Source organism: Orbicella franksi, chromosome 10, assembly GCF_964199315.1.
Source record: "Orbicella franksi chromosome 10, jaOrbFran1.1, whole genome shotgun sequence".
Taxonomy (NCBI): domain Eukaryota; kingdom Metazoa; phylum Cnidaria; class Anthozoa; order Scleractinia; family Merulinidae; genus Orbicella; species Orbicella franksi.
In genome coordinates this window covers 15,392,544-15,415,100 of record NC_138154.1, presented here as the reverse complement: position 1 = coordinate 15,415,100, position 22,557 = coordinate 15,392,544, and the positions used below count along the sequence as shown (strand labels likewise).

At 41.9% G+C, this 22,557-nt stretch overlaps 2 protein-coding genes across 2 annotated transcripts in view; both read right to left on the bottom strand.

The window, feature by feature from the left end:
• LOC145500321 (uncharacterized) overlaps nt 1–22,557 on the bottom strand; it is a 246,823-nt gene that overhangs the window by 173,904 nt on the left and 50,362 nt on the right. The window lies entirely within an intron of this gene.
• Nucleotides 1–22,557, bottom strand: part of LOC145500099 (uncharacterized) — a 121,699-nt gene that overhangs the window by 82,014 nt on the left and 17,128 nt on the right. The gene's annotated exons all lie outside the window — the stretch shown is intronic.

Below are 22,557 nucleotides of genomic sequence, written 5' to 3'. Positions count from 1 at the left end.
AAACAGAAAGGGCCATTCTTTTTCTAAATTTAAATTCTCGTTCAGTGGTGGCGACCTCGTCTTTTCAGTGGTTCGCTTTCAACCTTGCTGTACACTTCCGACCTAAAATGGCACTAACGTTAAAAATTCCCAGTTCTAAAGCGTACTTATTCACTATCTACCCCTGCGTTTAACAGACTAGACGTACACGTTACCTCGGAATAACGCTGGCCACACAATTTTCCTCTTCTTAGCGAGTTTTAGGAGGTCTAAATCTACACTCTGCCATTTGCTTTGCGAAGCAACGTGTTCACTCAGAACTAACAAACAGTTAGGTAACAACCTGACGTTGATGAATATTCAAAAATTGTCACTGAGCAGCAATTAGGCGATAGAATCACATTTCACGTCTCAAATATAATATTTGAATGGAGAAAACTTATTCACTTATTCAAATGATAATTTACAATAATTTTCTTTGTTGGAGAAGTAATTCCAAAAACTTGTGCCTCGGGTTTGAAACCTCTCGGCCTGCGGCCCCGTGGTTTCAAATGTTTTGCGTTTGGAAACCTGATGAAACCCTCGCACTCGTTTTTGAAATAATACTAAATTATAGATTGAATCCTTCTTCCTTCATGGTGTCCGCTACTATCGAGTTTACATGTGGAACATTTTTATCGCCCCGTACTTGAGATTCACCTGAAGGAATAGCGGCCCAACTAGACGATTATATATTACGCAGTGTGGGCATGATAATAGATGACCGAATTAGTTCGATTCACGGCTTTTGCTGTCGTGTTAACCTGTTTCATGCGTTCAGTCAGTTGGAAACTCTTGGAAAAGCGATTAGAGGGGTAAGTAGGGAAGGAGTATTGTGCCTCTCTTCTATGTTTTCATTACCTTTTTTTGCTCCTAACTCCTGGATTAAGCTACCCTTGAGTACTTTCTTTCAATACGTGACATTTCTCCAAAATATTTGATTTTCGATACTAAACCTGAGTCACAAATCAAGCTCCCCCGGTCTTACTTCACACCTCGAAAACGATCACGTCTCTAAACGATGACCATAGCTGCCAAGGCCCGGGCTAACATTTGAGAAGGGCTTCAAATTCCCCGGTTTTACTGAATAAATATGAAGAATAGTTTCATGATAAACAACATACCCAATTCCAGGCCAGCCCGTAAAGACATACCTTAGCTTTTTCAGACCAAAATAGTAAAAATCTTTACCCTTTTTCCGACCGATAAAACATATTCATGAAGGCGCGTGACCTTAGATGCAGCGCGCAAAATTTGTGAAACTTTCACAACTCTTCTTATGTTGGAAAGGAGATGACTTTGTGAATTTACATGGTAGGGGGAAAAATCTCACTCTCAGTGACAACTGCAAAACTCTTTCTGTACTTAGCTGACATCTTTGCTGCTATGCAAAATATACATAAAGCTTTCATGATTATTGTCCGCAATTTTTCAAACCATATATCAAGAAGTTCAAAGTTTGCACGTCAATTTGTGATCATTCCTTATAACATCCTGCGTCCACTTGTAAGTCGCGTACTACTTCGCGGAAAAAAAGTCGTAGACAAATGTACGGGAGTTTAAAAAAACGACTAGTCACTCTCTAACACAGCTAAATCTCTGAAATTTGCTGCATGCAATCTCTTGTCTAGTATTTTTACTTTGCTATTCATAAGTAGTTCACAACTCAATCTTTCAGGAAATTATTTGCCCTTGGAATCCCGTACAAACACTGTATTTCCTGACGCCCTTGACCACACGTCAAGATAGTTTTAAAACCGTGATGAAGTCTATATGTCGGGGAAAATGCAAATTACATTAGTTTATCAAACTGTGTTCCAATTTCAGAAAGAAAACGAATTGAACAATTTTTGGGGTCAGGACCTTTGAAGATAGATAACATTTATTTAACCAAGGCAAAAATTTGTCAGCTAAAAATACTTAATACAAAATACACAATGCCTAATACCTAATATAATGAAAATAAGTACAGTCGAACCTCTATTAAGCGGCCACTCTCGGGGACGAGACAACTGGCCACTTAATAGCGGTGGCCGTTTAATATAGGTTCACCCGAAAACAACTTTGGGTGTGGTCCAGTTTTCAGTTTATCAAATATAAGTACAAACAAATGTAAGTGGCGAAAAAGTAGAACAATGAGGGTTGTAATACGGTCCATGACGTTAACAAAAGCCAAAGAAACATTTACGTTTCCATATTATCATTCTTTTACCTTCATCTGGCTAAAAACGTCCAACTTGAAATCCTCCTGGCCGTTTAATAGAGGAATAAAAGAAAACAAAATCACTCTTGGGATGGCAAGAAGCTGGGCGCAACCGCTTAATAGAGGTGGCCGTTGAACAGAGGTTTTTATTACAGTCTATACCTGACAATTTTTCTGGGACTTTGGCCGCTTGCCGCCAGATAAATGCTGGCCGCCTAATAGAGGTTCGACTGTAACATATGTGTAAATAAAAGGCTGTTTTCCACGAATGCTGTGCCTTATATTACTGTTCTCCTTTGAGTAGGCGTTTAAATTGCCTCAGGGACTCTGCTTACCTTGAGCTGTAAGGAAGGTTGTTCCAAAGAATGGCGCCACTATAGCTACAGCTCTTAGTCGGCGCGTCGGGTATGTTATGGACGGGTCAATGGGTGAGTGAGTGAGTGAGTGAGTGAGTGAGTGAGTGAGTGAGTGAGTGAGTGAGTGAGTGAGAGATGTATGTATGTCACACCAATCAGATTGGATCTACTATGAACAGCCAATCAAATTTCTTGTTGTAAAGGTAAATGGTACGTGAGAAACACAAGGTATGTATAAACACAAGGACTTTGGTAATTGAAAAATAAAGAGTGACGTGTATGTTGCCGGTTTGTGATTTTTAGTCCGGTTTGGAGGGGTGTGTGACAGTTACATACGTACATTGGGTTGTTTTAGAGTGCATAATTTTCAGTGTAATGGTGGCTAGTTATGAACGAGATGAGTCTTGAGTTTTGAAGCAGTTCATGAGTAGTAGGCAAATGGCACGAGATATTTTTACTTTTAATTACAAAGGGTAACTTGATACTTTTGTTTTTCACAAGGAGTTAATTCAATTAGAGGTCACGAATCGTCGGTTCTAGTTCTTAGGACATGTTTTAGAGGAGACGAGACTATTTAGATTTGATGCAGTTCTAACGTTTACAATAGTAAGTGCAGGTAACGATTGTTTTGTTCTTATTGCATGCAAATATAACGAGATACTTTTATTTTTTAGTTACAATGGGTAATTTGACACTCTTGTTTTTCACGAGGTAGTAAATTCAATTAGAGCTGACGAATCGTCACCACTTGTTCCCACGAGATGTTTACTATTTTTAGTTACAAATGGTAACTCGACACTTTTGTTTTTCATATGGGAGTAAATTCAATTAGAGCTTACAAATTATCGGCTATTGTTCCCAGGTTAAACAAAAAAGAAGCTTTCATTTCTAGAGTGTTTTTACGTCTCTGCAGTAGCAGTTTAATATTTTTATTTGATGGGCATTTTATGACATTCTTTTCAGTCCGATATTTTTAAAGGTAAAAAGTATGAAAACTGTTCAAATGTTCTTTGAAGACTGTGTGGCACCAAGTTAAAGTGCAATTTAATTAAATCAGACTTTCAACGTGTCAGAGTTTTTTTTCTCTTTCTTTCTATTTTCGGTGAAGTAGTGTTGTTGCGTTGTGTTGTGTAAAAAGGGTAAACTTACGACTCGTATAAAATGCGAAAAGTTCTCTTAAGTTGAGTATTTTTGAGCAAAAATTCCTCTTGGGGGCTGGAAGGGCTCCCGAGGGGGTACTCCCAGAAAAATTGGTTGGGGGTGTGCGGCCCGCTTCCCAAAACCCTTACCCTATTTATGACAAAAATCTGCGATATTCCTTACCCTATTTCTGACCTGACCAAAAATTCGAAACCCTATTTACGACCTGACCCTCAAATCAAAACCCTGTTTCAGACCTGCGTTATAATTAGCTCCCTAGTTCAAACCAATGTTAAATTACCGTAAACATATAAATTTGTGAAGGGCTTTTGGAGATTTTCTTTTCGATAATGACGAAAAAAAGGCTTCTTCTTAAGGCATACTCATATCAAGGCTAGAGTGCAAAAACCGTACCCTATTTATGACCAAAACAGCTGAAAAACCATACCCTTTGGGGCCGCACAGACCTATATAGCCCATATAAGGGAGTCCTCCCTCCGGGGGAAGGGCTAAGTGATCGGTGAGTGAGGGAGTTATGCATGTGCGCGTGTCAGACCAATCACAGTGTGGGTTGTATCAAAGAACGAATAAAATTGCCTGTTAGAAAATAAGATGGTATCTACATTAAAGTGCACCTAACCCCCAAATTTTTTTTTCGCTAGAACCAATCTACTTATCATTTGAAATAGTTCTGCGAAAAAATTGAATTCCGTTAAATCCTCGATTTTCTGTGCCACGACGAAATCTCGAAAATAGCTCCAAAACACCGCCATTTTGTTTCACGACCGAGTTTGAGGAGAATGGGTCCAGCGGCTCTTGTGACGTCTACCCAGGAAGGTTGGATATCTCATTTCCTCTCATTTCCTTCAGGATGGTGCAATACACATTCGAAAAGTGCGCGGAAAACGCCTTCCAGAGGTGCTATCGGCTGTTGCAGCAATATTCCAGATTTAAAGAAAGATATACTGTACAATTTACTGACGATGATCGGCTAATGGTGCAATAAAGACATAAACGATGGTTGATTTTGTCGAACCGAAACAAGCGAACTGAATCTGTGAGAACCATTGAAGAACTCTCACTGGAATTTGCTCCGCAGACTTTCGAACGCTATTTTCATAAATTTTCTGCTTAAAGCTAACCAGAAATTTGTAGAAATACTACCTACAGCCTATATCTTCCAATCCCGCAATATTTATAACATAACCGGCAAAGTTGTGTGATCCGGTCATGATCAAGAAGCGTTTATACTAATATGTAAATAGATCGCAACTGTACGCTGCTAACCAACACTTATTTCTCTTTCGATTTAGATGAAAGTCGAAGATTAATCCTCTAGAATTACATGATAACAAAATTGTTAGACTCACAGAGTTTTTCGAAGGTTTGGAAATCAGCAGTGCGACAAAGATTCTGTGCAATAGCGTCGAAACTATGACCGCGTAACATATGCGGACCGCTTAGGGAACACATCCTTTTCGCTTATCCGACGAATTTCACTGCAAACTTTGAGAACAATTTACATTGGTTATTTGGAGTTACGACTTAAAACGTGTGACAATGTGAAATCGGTAATTGTATGAAATGTTTCCTTCCGCCTTGCTTCCCGTAGCTTCAAAAATACAGGTCCAAACAATACGATTTTCAATCGATCGAAGCCAATGTTTTGGAGGTCATCAAGTCTCGAAAACTGCAACACGTACGTCGCTCTTATAAACATGAAGCATTCAACTGAAAGTAAAACACAAACTGGATTTAACAGGACCTTGAAAAAATACATTCTCGGTAAGGACAAATGTAAACGGGCTATAAACACGCGTGGGAATCTTATGTTTAGTTGACGAAATTACCATCCAAAGCAGTCCTTGAGTTTTCTTTCCTGCTTTTCGTTTGCCTGCTCCTCCACTTCGTATCTAGCTTTCCATTCCTAATATACAAGCAGCTCGTCCGCAAAAACGTCTTCCCCGTCGGCGCTTGAAATATTGTAAATTGCTCTCAAAGCTCTAAGCAGTGAGGTCACAGTCGTCGAACGTGCTCGATCGAAGTTTATTTCGGAGCCTTCCGAATCGAAACTTAACTCTGACTCCAGTGACGAAAAAGAAATGATTCTGGGACAAAACTTGGACGTTTTAGTCCCAAAATACATCGGAACGATTAGTTTTGCGTTCTATTTTCTCGAGCAAATACAGAGAGTTGACTGAGGCGCTATTGTGTTTGGTTCCTGGGTAGACGTCATCAGGTACCGCCGTCCCAGACTCCCTAAAACGCGGTCGTGAAACACTTAATCGCGACTTTGAAAGGGCATAGAAAATCGAGGATTCAACCAAATTCAAAAATTTCTTCGCCCAAATGCTTCAAATAAAGTCTAGATTCGTTTTAGCGAAAAAAAAATTTTGGGGTTAGGTGCACTTTAATCTGGAGACGTGTCAGATTACTGTAGTTTGTCCAGTCAAACATTTTATGGCTTACTATTTAGTTATCTTACCATTACCGATGTAACATCTTATGTACATCATAAACTCCCAGTTTCTTTCTTGCTGTACATCGCATTCAAAAAAACTTGTCAAATCAACTAAATCATTACTGTAAACAGCTCCATGAATGCTCCTATCTCCGAGACTTATAGTTCACAAAAAAATAACTCTTGCACGCCTTACGTGCCTATGTTTGTAATAGTTTGTGCGCGGGAATGGAACATTGAGTTTATTCTCAGATTCCCTTAGGTCATATGCGCTTTCTCGACTGTTAGAGACGTGACTGTGTATTGATCTTTAAAGCAAAAAGGCGACACAAAAAAATATAAAGGTAGTCTTTTTAACGAAACTTGGAGATTGCATCCGCTTTCAGTGTCTTTCGACCTGCTATGAAACCTGGCCTATACATCAAAAATGTAAGCACAACTGACTTCTTCACGGCCGAACTTGACTTTTAGTCATGAAAGATGGATTTATTTGACATCAGATTAAGGTTATGGGTATCAAGAAGTCATTCTGTAAAAGATAAATCGACTGTTGTGAATGTTTACATCTTTTGAGTATTAGGGAGATTAAGCAAACCACGACGACGACGACGGCAACGAGAACGCCACCAAACAAAAGGTTTAATGAGGAAAACAATGGCTGTGCACGTGCGTTATAAATCTTTGTACATTTCTTTGCCGTCCTCTGCAAAGAAAAAAAACAAAACAAAACAAAAACAACGTGAAATGACCAAGTTCTGCGTCGTCTACGGAACGTGGATGACAACGGCTAATTTGTCGCATTTCCATTTGGAACTGAACGTCGTCGTTGCATCTTTAGCTTAAGCACGTATTTAGAGCCATTGGCGTATTGAACAGATATAGACAATCGCGAATTTCGCTGGTAAAATATAAATTCAATTTTTACTAGACGTCGTCCTCGGCGTCGTCGTTGTCGTTGCTTAAGCCCCCTATTAACTGAGCGGTAGCGGCCCAATTCAACCGGAAGTCACTATTGGCAGCCAATCGACTACACTAAAATATCCCGTAAATCGGGAAGCATGCAAAGTCCACAATCTTCTTCATTCATTTGAGGTCAGTAATTATCATTTATTTGACATTTGTTCCGCTAACAACCGGAAGAATTGCCAGTTTCACAGTTAAACGGGTTTTCAGCCGTTTACATAACATGTCGTACTATGGTGGCCTGGGACTGCCATAGCAAAAAATTCATTATCTTATCAGCTTTCTTGTAAATTTTTGTTTTAATTTGTTTTTCGGTTGTATATGGTGGCCTGGGACTGTTTCAAAGTAATATTTTTAGATCCGTTTTTAAATTTATTTAAGAGCAATTTTATTTACATTTGAAATTACTTTCATTTTTAAAATCATTTTGTTTTAATTTCGTTTCTTGAGATATTTTCTTTTGTTTTAAATTAATTCTAAATTTGTTTACTTTAGATTTTAAATAAAAATATTTTTGTGCTAAAAAACATAATGACATTGAAAGAAACATAAAAAATACAACTGAAAAACAAATTAAAACAAAAATTTACAAGAAAGTTGATAAGATAATGAGTTTTTTGCTATGGCAGTCCCAGGCCACCATATTAGCGTTCTATCACGAATGCCGTTCTCTGATTGGCTACGCCACCCACTATCTATTCTGTAGTTGATTATGAGTAGCCTAGCAGTATGCGATCTGCTGCTTCCTTGCGTTTTCAAAGTAGCAGTTTCGAAATGTTGTTTAAATTTTAGAAGACTAGTACATTTATACTAAAGAAATGAGATTACGTGCTCGAGATTTCATAATCTCATTGTACGTTTTATCAGGGTATCATTGAGTCAGTAGTCATTAAGTGTGTCATAAAGTAGCAAGATTGATGTTACATAACAGTTATCGGATGAGGTTGTGCATGAAATAGCGAGGCCAAGGTTTAAGTTATTTGCCGAAGTCGACTTTCTTTGCAGCTGTCACTGATGAATTGAAGCCGACAACGCGTGACACATGTGGGTCACGCTGATCACATAAACTAGTCTACAACTGATACCTGAGCCTCCATTGCAAGCTAGTTCCAGTCTAATAACGAGAATACGAATATCGACTATTCTAAATCAGCAGTCTGCTCTCGGCAACAAGATAGCAAACAAACTATTCAGTAATTTATTTCAAATCCGTGATTTAACTATTATTTAATTTCATTTTTTATTTTAGGTTTTTCGGGGCAACTTTGATCGGGACTCCATTGTTGTTCACAAGATCTTCCCGCCATTCCATGCCCGTTTTGTCCGAATCCATCCGTTGACATGGCACAGCCATATCAGCATACGTGCTGAGCTGTACGGCTGTCCGATCAAGGTGAGAGAGGGCTGAAATAAAAATGATGTTAATCGAAAACAGTTTTTTTCTACTTGGGACATGAGATTCCTTCCTTTTGCTCGAGTTTATCGCGTGGTGTTCCGCAAGCTTCTGTTGTGGGTCTCCATCTTCTATCTGTCAGATGTATTTGGAAAATATGCTCGGATATTTGTCCCCGGATTTTTGCGAGCAGTTTGTCGGTTGTTTGATATATCTAAAGACTAAATAAAGAAAAAATGGAGAAATGAAATTTTAAAAGTTTCTGTTGATCAATACATATTTCCAAGCATTTGATAGTTATTATTTCTTTTAACTTGATGTAGTATAAATAAGTTTCAGAAGTGGGCATAAGCTATATTTATTGGCTCAGAAGGAGCATTATGTTTTTAGTTTCCAAGAATCGACCAACTGCGAGTCTCTTTTGCAAGGAATTCAGTTAAAAAAATAGACAATAAAATGTTATACCATTTAAATTTTAAGTTAATCAAGGTGTGGGCTTTCAGTTAGACTGCGAGCAGTCTCTTTCTTTTCCTAGCCTGCCAGACGTTACGCTTCTCGATCGAGCGGCGAGCCGCGAGAAGCGCAGGCGCGGAGAAAAATGGGAAAGGATTTTTTTCTTTCCTCTCCCCATTCCCTCCTCATTTCTTTCCCTAATTTGCATAATATTAACTGAGTTCCACGCGTGGAGGATTTCAGGAACAAAACCCGACTACTCGTAGTCTAGCATTCAGTGATAAAGGTGTAATATCATTTTTCAGGGCATCTGAGGAAGAGGGAGCCCTGTCAGGCGCCGTAGAAACGGGAGACGGTGCAGCAACTTGAAGCACATGGAGTAGTTGTAGGGGTTTTGTTTGTGGTATCTTCAAGTTCGTAGAGTATAGAATAAAGAGCTTTCCAAAATCAAAAGCAGTTGTCGTTTCTTTGTAACTAAATTATAGATTAGATCACTCTTCGTTCATAGTGTCCGCTACTATCGAGTTTACATTTAGAACATTTTTATTGCCTCGTACTTGAGATTCACCTGGAGCAACAATCGTCGACTGGGTTGTATATTACACAGCGTAGACTACGATTTATACAGTAAAAGTTCGATTCCAGGCTTTTGCCCTTATTTTAACCTGTTTCGGGCGTTCGGTTAGTTGAGAACTTTTAGAAAAGCGGCGAGAGAGAAATGCGGCAAAGATTCCAGTGCTCTACTCTTATTTTTTCTCTCGCCGTTTTCTGTGCGCTGCTCCTAAACTAACCTAACACCTAGATGCGGGCTACCCTCGTATTCTTTCCTTCAGTACGTGACACTTCTCCAAAATATAATTTTTTTACAGCAGAACTGATCCACAAGTCGAGCCACCCCTGCTTCACCCCTCAAAACTCAGCATGTCTTTAATATATACATTAATATATACAGGTCATATCTCTAGTTCATTTACGCCTGCCACCAAGCATCGGCTTGCCTTTGAGAAGGGTTTATAATTCCCCGATTTTAATGAATAAAGATAAATTGCTTTAAATATCAACAACATACTCAATTCCAGGGAACCAAAAAACTGTTAAAAAATGATAACCTTCGGTGCCCCACATACCCATACAGCGTATACAAGGGAGTACCCCCTCTCCCCCGAGTCAAAAGGTTTCTTTGCCTTCACAACGAACGAAATCATCAAGATGACTGGACCTTAAAATGCCGCAAAATTTGAAAACGTCGTGTTGAGAAACAGATTACGCAGTGAATTTATATGGACGGGGAAAAATCTCACTCTCGGTGTCAAGTTGTACTTACAAAACCCTCCGTGCACTTACCTGACATCTTCGTTGCTTTGAAAACTTTGTCTTACTATACAGCTTTCACAATTTATTGTCAGTAATTCAAAAGCGCGTTTTTTTTTCAACCAAATATCAAGAAGTTCAAAATTTGTGCAAGCATATGTCTTATTTTCCGTCAACCTGTTATCGTATTACTCCTGCTAACATCCAACTTTCCCGTTTTGAACAGCGTAATATAGGGTGCCGCTAACGTCTTCAAAATGTAAACCTCTTACTTTTCCCAGACCTTGGTTTATTTATTTTATTTATTTATTTGGTTATTATTCATTTATTTATTTAACTCTATTTATACACTTTATTCATACACGTTAAGATACTAATTTACTAGTAATCAAATCTAATAACAAAAAAAAATAAAACAATAATTGCAGAAATCGTGGTTGTAGTAGCAACAACATCGGTGGGAATCTTCTTGGAGACGTGTAGTTAGCAGTTCACGATATAAAAAGGGGGGCGCGACGCGCGAGCATGGTAACAAGACAAAGCAATTCTGCCTTGTCCCCAAGTTCTCTCCTTCGTCCAAGTCAATTTGTGTTGGATGTACGTGGAGTTGTACGACTGGTCCTCTGCCTCCTGAACATTAAACCTTGCACTTCCTGTCTTGATCTCTTTGCCAACGAGGCGCAAGGTAGGCTCGATTTCCGCTGCTCTCACATGTCTGGTCTACGCTCCTCGGGGGAAGAGCGCGTGCTCCTTTCACGATCACAGCAGCTGGTAATCGAGCTTAGCTCCCTTGAAGCGATGAAATATCTGTCTTGCGACTTTTATTTTTCCTTTTGATCATAATTGTTTGTAACGAAAAGTATGAACAGGTAGATCTGTCGAGTCGCAACAGGAGACTGAATTGCGCACGTATGTGTGTTTACAACATATGCGTTAAAAATTATGGAGTCTGGAATTTTTTAAGGGTCTGAGTTTTCGAGACACTGGATGGTCTCAGTTTTTCAAGGGGCTGAGGTCTGAGTTTTCGAGACACCCACACAGCTGGTGCTGGTTTTGCGGTTTGGGAAAGGAGAGAATTTTATATGGTTTAGGTAAAAAAATATATGTATTATTGAATTTTATTTACAAATTTTCAGCACAAAAATTGATGTTCTTTTCAACATCTCAGCCTTGAGTTTATTCTTAAAATATTCTTAAAATTTTGCAAATTTCAACACCAATATTCTTATAAAATGTATTGTAATATAAAAGAGTGTATAACCATAAACGCTCTATTTAGCCTCCATCATAATCTTCCCATACGTATGGTCTTTAGATTTTTTCCATCCCAAAGTGGTCATGCAATATTCAACATTGGCAGTAACAAAGCGAAGATCCGCCCCTACATCCATCATCTTTTCGAAACACATGGCTTCACTCGTCCCAATACTTTTCATTTTTATTTTGTCGTGTGCTCGTCCCAAACGCCCCTTCATTGTGGACAACAAACACAAGATGAACTCTTCCGCGAGTTAGACAAAACTCTTTATTGTGTTTGAGTGAAAGTAAATTACTTCGCAAAGGTGCTTACATACCTCTTTTGCAAAATATTCATCAGGCTAGCTAATTTTTGAAAGGTAATCTTGCCAGAGAGCTCTCAAACAACTGTACATTCATTTCTCTTTTCCCAATTGTTTAAATTATAAATACACAAAAATATGTTTCTAACATATTTATAAATGGCCGCACAGGCATGCAATTAAGCAAGTCAAATCTACAAATAACTGATTTAGAAACTTTAATTTATGGTCAAGAAGGGTTCGACGAGACAGACATCTTAAAACTGACGTAGACGATGTTGTTTACAGTGATGTTACCACTAGAATTAGTAGGAACAGCATCCTTGACTACAATAACTTAACTGGTATTTCACTACAGTTACTCCGACAAAATCTAAACAAAAATAATTAACAATTATTCACCGAAGTGGACGGGAATAGTGGTGGATATTTACCGAGCCGCAAAGCGGCGAGGTAAATATCCATTACTTTCACCGACACCGAGGTGAATAATTGCTTTAGAATATACCACAAAATGTGAATAATTAGCGGACCAAAACGTTATTTCATGTGTGCCAAGCGGTCGGAAATTTTGAAATCTCTCGCGCCGGCTGCTTGGAGGTGAATAGTACTTGCTAATCACCCCCGAGTTAACCAATCAGAGCGCGTGAAAAGCACTATTCACTTGTGTGGTATATACTAATTTATGATATAAGCAAGTCAACTTAACACTATCACTAATAACTAATATTCTTTGAAAAACTACCATCAAAACGCTATGAAAAGGGAAAATATTTCCAAAGTTCATTTCATGAAAGAAAGTACAAGCTTCCTTTCCTAGTTTTCACTGACTAATGAAACATTCATGACGGAATGTTTGTGAGAACTGGAAAGAGCTGCGCCAACACTCGTCCACGCCTCGTGTTTCCACAGAATTTTCGTTTTCTCAAACATCCACTCGTGTTCAATTTCTAAAATTCACAATGACAATGTTATCTTGACAACAGACGACATAATCTTTGGCTGTCTCAATGTACTCTTCACCATCAAGTCTAATACTTACAACTTAGCTGATAACGGTTTAATTACCTGTGCAAAACATAGTTACAAATTGGCAACGATCCAATATAATAAACTCTACATCCATTCAAATCATTTTGCTTAATGTTGCTACTGTGTTATTGAATCACAAAGTGACCATCACTTTCTTTTTTCGCCAGACCTTTCATTATTACAGTTTTCACCTACATTACGTGCAAAAAATTTCGGATGATTTTAATTTCAAAGCAGCTAGTTTCCTTTACCGAGAGAACTCTAACTGAGACACTGCATCAGATACTAATCGACTTAGATAGAATTTTCCCTATTTTCCCGTCGATGTATCTGTAAAACCTTGAGGATGCAGTTAAAATATCATTTTCACAGATGTTGTTTCAGTCTAAAACGTGTTTTGTAGGCATAAATTTACGTTAGCTATGTTTCAAGCAAGTGTCCGAAATGAAACGTTCGAAAATTGAACGTCCGAAATTTTTTGCGAGTTATTTATCCTCGGTTCATCGTTAACTAACACAGGCATTTATTAAACATTCTTCCTGTTTGTAAAATATTGGCTTGAGAAATAAGCGACGATGACATTGAAACGTCGAAGATTATGTATTAAATGAAATATTCTCTTTGCCATTTCCTTAGCTTAAATCACACACTTTAACAAGGACAGGCCTTCATTTTCACGACAAAGTGCTAAATGAAAAGATGCTTTAAGATTAGCAAATGCACAATGTTAGGCTTGGTTGAAACACCGCGCTATCGTCATATTGAATTCAGTTCACTGTAGTAAAAATATGGCGGCTCTACATTTTACCACAATACGCTGAGAACTAAACACAGTCAGAAAAACCAACCACAGACGTATTTTTGCGACATTCGTTCGTATACTAACACATTGTGTGAAGGTTTGACTAAGTTTACAGAACTTTTCTGTACGTTTTTTACGGTTTTCGTCCGTCAACAAGTATGGATAAATGTACTCAGAGTCGCCATCGTTTAGTGAAATGGCCTAGCTCACCAAGAGTCTGTCCGTTACTCAGTGGTTAGAGCGCAAGACCGGTATCTGGGAGGTCACGGGGTTAGAATCCACAGTCATGCAAAGCTGAACTTAATTCATCAATGGAGTTCTCCATGATGAAAGCACGACGCTTGAACCAGGCCGTAAGCAACATAACATCAAATGAACATCCTGCACGCCCAAATACAAACTGACAGAAAACAGTTTAAAGATCTTGAATTGAAGCTTTCGGAAGAAACAAATGTAATGATTTAACAACTGTCACAGACAGTGGACTCTCACATTAAATTAGAGCTAAAACAAGTTATCTTACCCACAATAATTTATCTTGTTTGTCAGGTGAACATTTTTAACTTTGAAAACGCGTTCATCTGGGGCGGGGACTAGAACAGAAAATCTACGGGGTTTGGGAAAGATTCGGTCAGCATGTACAGAGGATCGCGGGCGCACCGAAACACCCACGTCTGGAAAATAAGCTTGGGTCTCATGCTATGATCACCCAATTGTTTCCCGAGAATGATAAACTTACTCAGTTCCGAGAAGTGTCCAGCAAACATCGCAAAAGCAAGACATGCACGTGAAATAAGCAATGTCTGTAACACACATATATAATGAGGGTTCTGGCACAGCACTCACACAACACAGTGCAAGCACAACGCAACTCCTCATCTGAAGATTCGGAGTTGCGTTGTGCTTGCACTGTGTTGTGTTCGCTTGTGACCAGAACCCTCATTATATGTGTGTGTGTGCTCTGCCAGAGCTGCGTGTGTGTGCTGTGCCAGAAATGCGTGTGTGGCGCACAGCACAGCAAAAAAGCGGGTCCAGCGAAGCTGCAACGTCTGTAATTAATATGCGCAGAGTGCCCTTCACTTGTATATTCAAATATGTGCCATAAAAATTTTCCTATTGGAGAAGTGCATGCTCAGTGTATACGCCGTCATGGCTGCCGCAAGATACTCGTCCGATGTTCTGCAGATGTTCTACGGCCAAATACCGAGGGAGGAAAGAACGAACCTTCCCGAGCCGTTGAACCCAGATCTTACCGCATTGTACGACGGGTTCCAAATATCTCAAAACAATTTCCAAGAATGGCTCCGTGTGTGGAGAATGGCTATATCCGAAAGTAACCCGAACAATAAAGATCTTTTGAAGTTCGCAAGAGAAAACAAAGAAAAGATCACCGATTTGGTCGAACAAGAAACCCTTGGGTTAAATAGCGTAAAAGTAAGTTTCGGGTTACAAGTAAAGTTCTCAATAGAAAGAAACGGTGAAACGCAATTCATGGAGCATTATTTCAAAGACGACGAACCGCACGTTTTCAAAAGGAATGATGAGGACCTGATAAAACAAAAATTTGATGAATTCATTGAAAACGCAAAAGGAGAAATAGAACACTGGACCGAATTGGGATCGGGATGGGCGGTTGAGAGGATACAAATCGCGTACGTGAATGTTGCGCGCTACCAGCCGCTTCGCGGAGGGACCTATTTGCCTCTTCCAGCCAAACTGGCGAAAAAGAAGGCAATAATCAACGTGCAAAACAAAGACAACGAATGTTTGAAGTGGGCACTCAGAGCCGCTTTATTCCCTCCAAAAGATGGAAAGAACCCGCAAAGACCAAGCAAATATCCGGTCAATGACGGTATCAACTACGTAGGCATCGATTTCCCCACACCGGTAAAACAGATAGAAAAGCTCGAGGCACAAAACCCGAAACTCGCAATTAACGTATTTGGCTGGGAAAACGATTGTGTGATCGTGCACCAGTTAAGCCAAAAACAAGCGGATGTGCCGCGGATAAACATTATGTTAATCGAGTCAGGGGAAATCCAGCACTATTGTTACGTAAAAAGAGAAAGCGCATTGCTGTTCGATCAGACCAAGAACAGCAATGCAAAACACTTTTGCATGCTGTGCTTGACCGGTTTCTCAAGAGCAGACTTGCTGGTGGATCACAAAAAATATCGCAACGGTGTGAATGGCAGGCCGACAAGGATCGTGATGCCAGAAGAGGGGGAAAACATCCTTTCCTTCCAAAACTTCAAAAAACAGATGAAGGCGCCTTTCGCTATTTACGCGGACTTTGAGGCTCTTGTCAGAAAGATTCATGGCTGTGAGCGTGAGAGAACGCAAACAAGCTACACAGAGAAGACCGAAAGGCTCGAGGCATGCGGTTATTCTTACCTTGTTGTGAGAAGTGATGGTGATGTGGTAGGTTCCAACACTTACAGGGGTGAAAACGCGGTTGGGGAGTTTTTAAGTGCCATTATGCAGGAGGATGAGAAAATAAGAGAGAGTTTGGCCACACCAAAGCCGATTGAAATGGCGTGGAAGGACTGGGAAGACTTCAAGAAAGCGGTCGATTGCCATGTTTGCAACAAAGCTCTGATAAAAGACGAATTCATGGATTCTTTGCCCGTCTGGAACATTGAAGAAGAACCGGATGAAGAAGGCGTAAGAGAAAAATGGGGTTATTGGGGGCAAGGCCACAAAAAATGTTTCTACATGGCACAGAAAGAGAAGGAGAAGTGGGGATTTCAAAGGTTGAAAAGGCTGGAAGATGAAAAAGACAAGTTAAAAGCAGAATCACAGGAAAACTGTAAGTACTGTGGAAGCCCTTTACTTCAGAAAAACTTCAGAGACGCGGTAAAGGACCATTGCCACATAACGGGCAGGTACCGCGGAGCCGCGCACGCCGAATGCAACAAGAAACTGCGAATTAACCCGAAGACTGACCCAATACCAGTCGTATTCCATAACCTGAGGGGCTACGACGCGCACCACTTGATGCAAGCGATGTCGAGGCTGGAGAAAGAGGTCAAATGTGTCCCAACAACATGGAGAAATATATCACATTCTCGGTCGGTAATCTTCGTTTCATCGACAGCTTGAACTTTTTGCAAGGGAGCCTTGATTCACTTGTAAGAGCGACACCGAGAGGCTTTGAAAATAACATCAATGATTTCGAAAGGCAGCGACCTGCTTTACAAAAATGGGATCTATCCTTACGAGTAAATGGACTCAAGGGAAAGATTCAGCGAGACAAGGCTTCCGGACGAAGAGAAGTTTCACAGCAAGCTGAACGACGAGCACATAACAGACGAAGAGTACGCGCACGCACAGGCCGTCTGGGAGGCTTTTGGATGCAAAACGCTGGGCGATTACCACGATCTTTACGTGAAAACTGACGTCGCGCTGCTGGCGGATGTGTTTCAGAACTTCCGAAAACTGTGCCTTGATCAGTACGGGCTGGATCCGGCGCACTATTTCACGTCGCCAGGCCTCTCCTGGGACGCGCTCTTGAAAAAGACGGGGGTCGAGCTTGAGCTCTTCACAGACTACGAAATGCACCTCTTCATGGAAAGGGGGATGCGGGATGGAATCTCCATGGTGAGCAACAGGTACGCCAAGGCAAACAACCCGCAGGTACCGGGCTATGACCCCAGCAAGCCAAAAAAAATACCTCCTCTATCTCGACGCAAACAATCTTTACGGATGGGCGATGAGCTTGCCTTTGCCGATAAGAGGTTTCAAGTGGAAACGCGAGTTGCCCACAGAGGAGGAGATTCTTGGGATGAAAGAAAACGCGAAGAAGGGGTGCATTCTCGAGGTGGAGCTCGAATACCCGCCAGAACTTCACGAGGATCACAACAGCTATCCCCTGGCGCCGGAGAAAAAGGCTGTAAAAAAGGAGTGGATGTCTGACTACCAAAAGGGGCTGATGAAAGACCTGGACCTGAAACCCCCGGACAGCAAGAAGCTGCTGCTGACGCTTCAAGACAAAAAGAACTACGTAGTGCATTACAGGAACTTGCAGTTTTATCTGAAGCAGGGAATGAAACTGAAGCGTGTGCACAGGGTGCTTGAGTTCGAACAAGAACGCTGGATGGAACCGTACATCCGGATGAACACACAGTTCAGGAAAAAAGCGAAGAGCGACTTCGAAAAGAACTTTTACCAGCTCATGAACAACTCCGTTTTCGGCAAAACCATGGAAAACCTGCGCAACCGCGTTGACATAAGAATAGTGCACAGCAACGAGGCGGGCAAAATAAGGAAATTGATCGCCAGCCCTTTGTACTCAAGGCACGTTTTATTCTCAAACGACATGGCGGGGATAGACATGCGAAAAAGCAGGCTGCTTCTCAACAAGCCGGTCTACACGGGGATGACGATCCTTGACAACAGCAAGATCCTGATGTACGACTTCTTTTACAACGTGCTGAAAAAGAAGTACAGATCAAAGTGTGAGCTGCTATATACGGATACCGACAGCCTTCTGATTCTCATCGAAACAGAAGACGTCTACGAAGACAGGAAAAACAGCATGGACCTTTACGACACGAGCGACTACCCGAAGGAGCATCCTCTCCACTCAAACAAAAACAAAAAAGGTCTTGGGCAAAATGAAAGACGAATGTGCGGGAACCCCCATCGCAGAGTACGTTAGTCTAAGACCGAAAATGTACTCCATCTTGAAGGCAGACGAAAAAAATATCAAAAAAGCGAAGGGCGTGAAAAAGAACGTTGTCAAGAAACAAATAACGCATGAACAGTACAAGGAAATGCTTTTCGGTGTGAAGCAGCAATGGCATGGAATGAATATTCTTCGGAGCGAGGGACACGAGATCTACGGTATGCATCTTAACAAAATTTCGCTTTCGCCATTTGATTCAAAGCGATGGATAGGTGACGACGGTATCCATACCAAAGCTTACGGATACACCTGCATGGATATATTGTTAACATTAACAGATGATGAACTTAGAGGGTTGGAAGCCGAAGTTTCAAAGTTGCTCTGGGGGTAACTGTGTGTTCGGAGGGACAACCAGCAGCTCTTCACGCACGAAGCCGCGCTTGGGACCGTCGCGCAGATAGTAGAGAACGGGGTGATCCGGTTTGGAAATAGACCTTTCAATGCCGAAAACTTTCAAAGACCAGATTGGATCCGTCGCTCTTTTCACGCCCCCTTCGAGCTTGCCGGGCTGGTAGAGATAACGAACTTGGACAAGAGGGGGGAGGATTTTTTCGCGTTTCCCAACAGGCCTCGTGTAAGGTGTCGACGGCCTTGAATAAACGGCTTTTTCTTTGATGGCGACAGCGGGTTTCTTGCCGAGAAGGCTTGTGACCTCGTTGTTCAAAGCCGAGACAACTTCAGGAAGTCTTTTCACCCAGGCAGTGGACCGCTTGCCCTCAGGGAGAAGCATTTCCACGGCGTACTGGTGGCCGAACAAGCGCTCCGCCAGGGTGCGGTTGAAACGTTCGACAATGGCCTGGTTGCGGTGAATGTCAACGCGCCCGCGCCGGATATATGTTTTGTGCTTTTCCATCTCTTTCGTGACAGCACCCATGAATTCGCGCCCGGGGTCAACCTGCAGCATTTCAGGCCATTCCAGAGGCGAGCGCTTGTAAATCTTCTGAAAGGCCAGGGCGACCTCATCAGAATTTTTCGAAGTCAGGGGTTCGGCCTCTTTGTAGCGGTTGGCCACGTCAACAACGGTCAGCGCGTATTTGAAAACTTTGCGGCCGCGAGGGAACTTGTCGTGCGGCAGAAAAAGGTCCGCCTGGTGGACCTTGTTGGGTGTGGGAACGTCGAATTTCGGCCGAGGAATCCACTTCGGCATGGGGAGAAATATCTGCCAGAGCGCTTGCCTGATGAGCCACTTTTTTGCGGCTTCTTCAGGTACCTTGGCGGTCTCGGCTAATTTTTTGATCGCGGCGATTCCTTTCCAGTAGCCCCTGGGGCTGTAGTAAATCTTCGCGAGTTTGGCGTCCATATAAGTAAGGCGTAAAAAGGTTTAAAGGAACCACACCGAGAGCTGAAAGTCTAACAATCTGCAGCTGTTTTTTCTTCCAACTTTCCCATGGCTTGTTTTAAGAAGCTTAACATTTCATCCGCGTAAATTTTATCCGCGCAATGATCCATACAATTTTCCAACAGCTCAATTTCTTTGCCTTTGACAATCTTGTTTTCCGAAATTTACTCCATTGATTTTGGAGCGCATTTCACAAAAAGTTGATTAAACTCAGGCAATTCCAATAATTTTTGCAAACCCTCCCAAGTTTCTTTGAAATTTTCGAAATTTTCGAAAAGCCAAAGTTCATTTGCTTTTGGGTTTGCTTCCAATATGGAAGCGTAACAAGACTTCTGCAAAGAGTCCATGGTATACAATGATCTTTGTTTTCTTCAACACGAAAGAAATATTCTGCCCAGAGAGCGCCGAAAATTTAAAGGTACTCGAAGGCCGCGTAGGTCAGAGCGAGCGCCCCAGCGCCCACGAACACGATTTCACCCTTTTTCTGCTGCTCGCTTGGCTGATAGAAATCTGAGAACTTGGGCTCCTTGGGGGGCACCATGTGTTCGTCAGGATGCACCTGGTTGTAGAGTTTGAAGGCATAGTCAATGTTGGTGAAGTTCTGCTTGGCCTGCTCCTTTTCTTGGGCGCTGGTCGCGATCCAGTCGAGAAGTTGTGTTCGGTCTTGCTCGTATTTGGCGTAAGCAGCTTGATAAACTTCGAGAGCTTTGTCGTGGCGCTTCTTTTCTGCAAGCGCAGCTTTGTCGCCCCCGCCAAGTGCCCTCGCCAGATAATTGCCGCCGATAAAAGCCGTGGCGTTCAACACGGCCCCGCCAATCATGATCGCGATGCTCGCCATGGTTATATATTAACGGAATCTTTTTTCAAATCACAACTCATTCCTGTTTCCTCGAATGGTACCAAGTTGTTTGCAATCCAGTCGAGAAGGCCTTCGGGTTCGTTCTTGTATTTTTCTTTGGCGTTTTGATACGCCTCGGCGGCTCGCTGTTGACAATCTTTCAAAAACACCGCAGCTTCTTTTTAATTCACGTTTTCCTCGATCCAGCCGAAGTTGAGAAGTGAGCGCTCGAAACGTGCAAGAAACTCATTGAGTGCTTCGTCGTAGCTCTTTCCATCTTCTCTCGCGGATCTCTCAACAACCTCGTGAACGTCAACTCTTGCAATGCTTGCCATTGCGCGATAATATAATAGACTTTTTTATTCAAAACGAAAAATTTCAAACGTTCACGGGGAGGATTTTCTGGTCCTCGAGGTAACTTTTGAGCCAAATGCTGCCAGACATGACGGCGGTGAACTTCACGTAATTCATCGGGCTGCTGCTGGGATCGGAAGTGAAATTCTCTTTCACAACCTTTTTTACGACCCAGCCGATGCCCGCGGCTAATCCCGTGAGAGTTGCGGCTTCAATGACGATCTTGACAAGCTTGTTGTCGGACATGGTGCTCGATATAAGTGAAGAATGAAAGTTTAAACCAAAATTAATTCTTCTTTCTGGGAATTCCAGGCAAAAGCTTTGTTTTGGTGATTCCGCACACAGCGCACTTCACTTTTAGCAGTCGCCTGTTGTTCTTTGTAGCAACAATTTTTGTCGTTCCTCGGACGTTCGGCGTCACTCGCCGGTCTTTCACGCAGTAGACTTCCATCTGAGTATATTTTTAAAAACTTTTCTCCAAACTGTGTGCATTTAATCTTCCTCCCCCCGCGGCTTCTTCTTCTCTTCTTATTTCTGATAGTCTTCTTCTTACTTCTTGGTCTATTTCTCTTTGTCTTTTTCTTTCTTCTGCACCCTTATCAGCAAACATTTCATTGGTAAGTTGCTTCACCTTTTTGCAAGCTTTTGCAGTAAATTCGAACCATAATATCGAAATTCCGCCAATTGCGGCTGCATTGATGAGAGTATGAGCAATGTCAGACATCGTGATGTACATTACACGCAAAAGTTTAAATCATTTTTTTAAATGTATTTGGCCGTGTCGCGCGAGCAGGTTCTGGCTCAGGCGCGGGCTGCGACGCGAGCTCCGGCGTTTTGAATGTGCCGAACATGGACTTGAATTTGTCGAACGCGGACTTGGCCATTGCCTTGAGCTCTTCACGTGTGTAATAGAACCCGAGCATTGAGACGCCTATGCCGCCAATAGTAAGCCATTGGTTGGTGCTGGGCCAGCCGCTCTTTGGGCTTTCGCTCTTTGGGCTTTCACCTTCTGTAGTCGGGGCTGGCTCAGGGACCGCCGCTGTGGCGGCTTTCGCTTCCTTTTTTTCCGCGTGATAAGCCTCGGCCGCTTTCTTCTGTTCTTCCCGGGCCAGCCGCGTTCTTTCGGCAACCATTTTTCCAGCGGCCACACGCTTGGGGCTTTTTATGCGCTGCGTGGTTGCAGTCGGAATTGTCGTTTTCTGTGTGATATCGGCTGCAGGTGCTGCCTTGGTCTCGGCCTGAGGCGCCGTGACGGCAGGTGCGCTTTCGGATTGTTCGGCAGACATTCTGAAGCGAACCGTATTATAAGCAAATGAAAAAAGTTTAATTGTTAACAATTTGTAGGCAAGCGCTCAGCAGTTGTTGACGAATGCTGGCCAGTTATTCTGCAGTCGCTGAGCCGGGTACCTCATCAACGCCCTCAAGCAGATAGCCGTTTTCATCACGAGAAGGATGGCTCTGCTCTGGCAACTGCCGACTATAATCAATATGTTTTGTGGTGATCATCGCCACGTTGGCCACAGCAAGAAACCGGCTGTACTTCAAATAAAGGTTGCCGGCCAGATTGGAGAGCTGTATGTTTAAGATGAAGTCGTTTCTGAGTTCTCTTTGATAAGCCTCGATGTCTTCGATGTTTACGACCATTCCG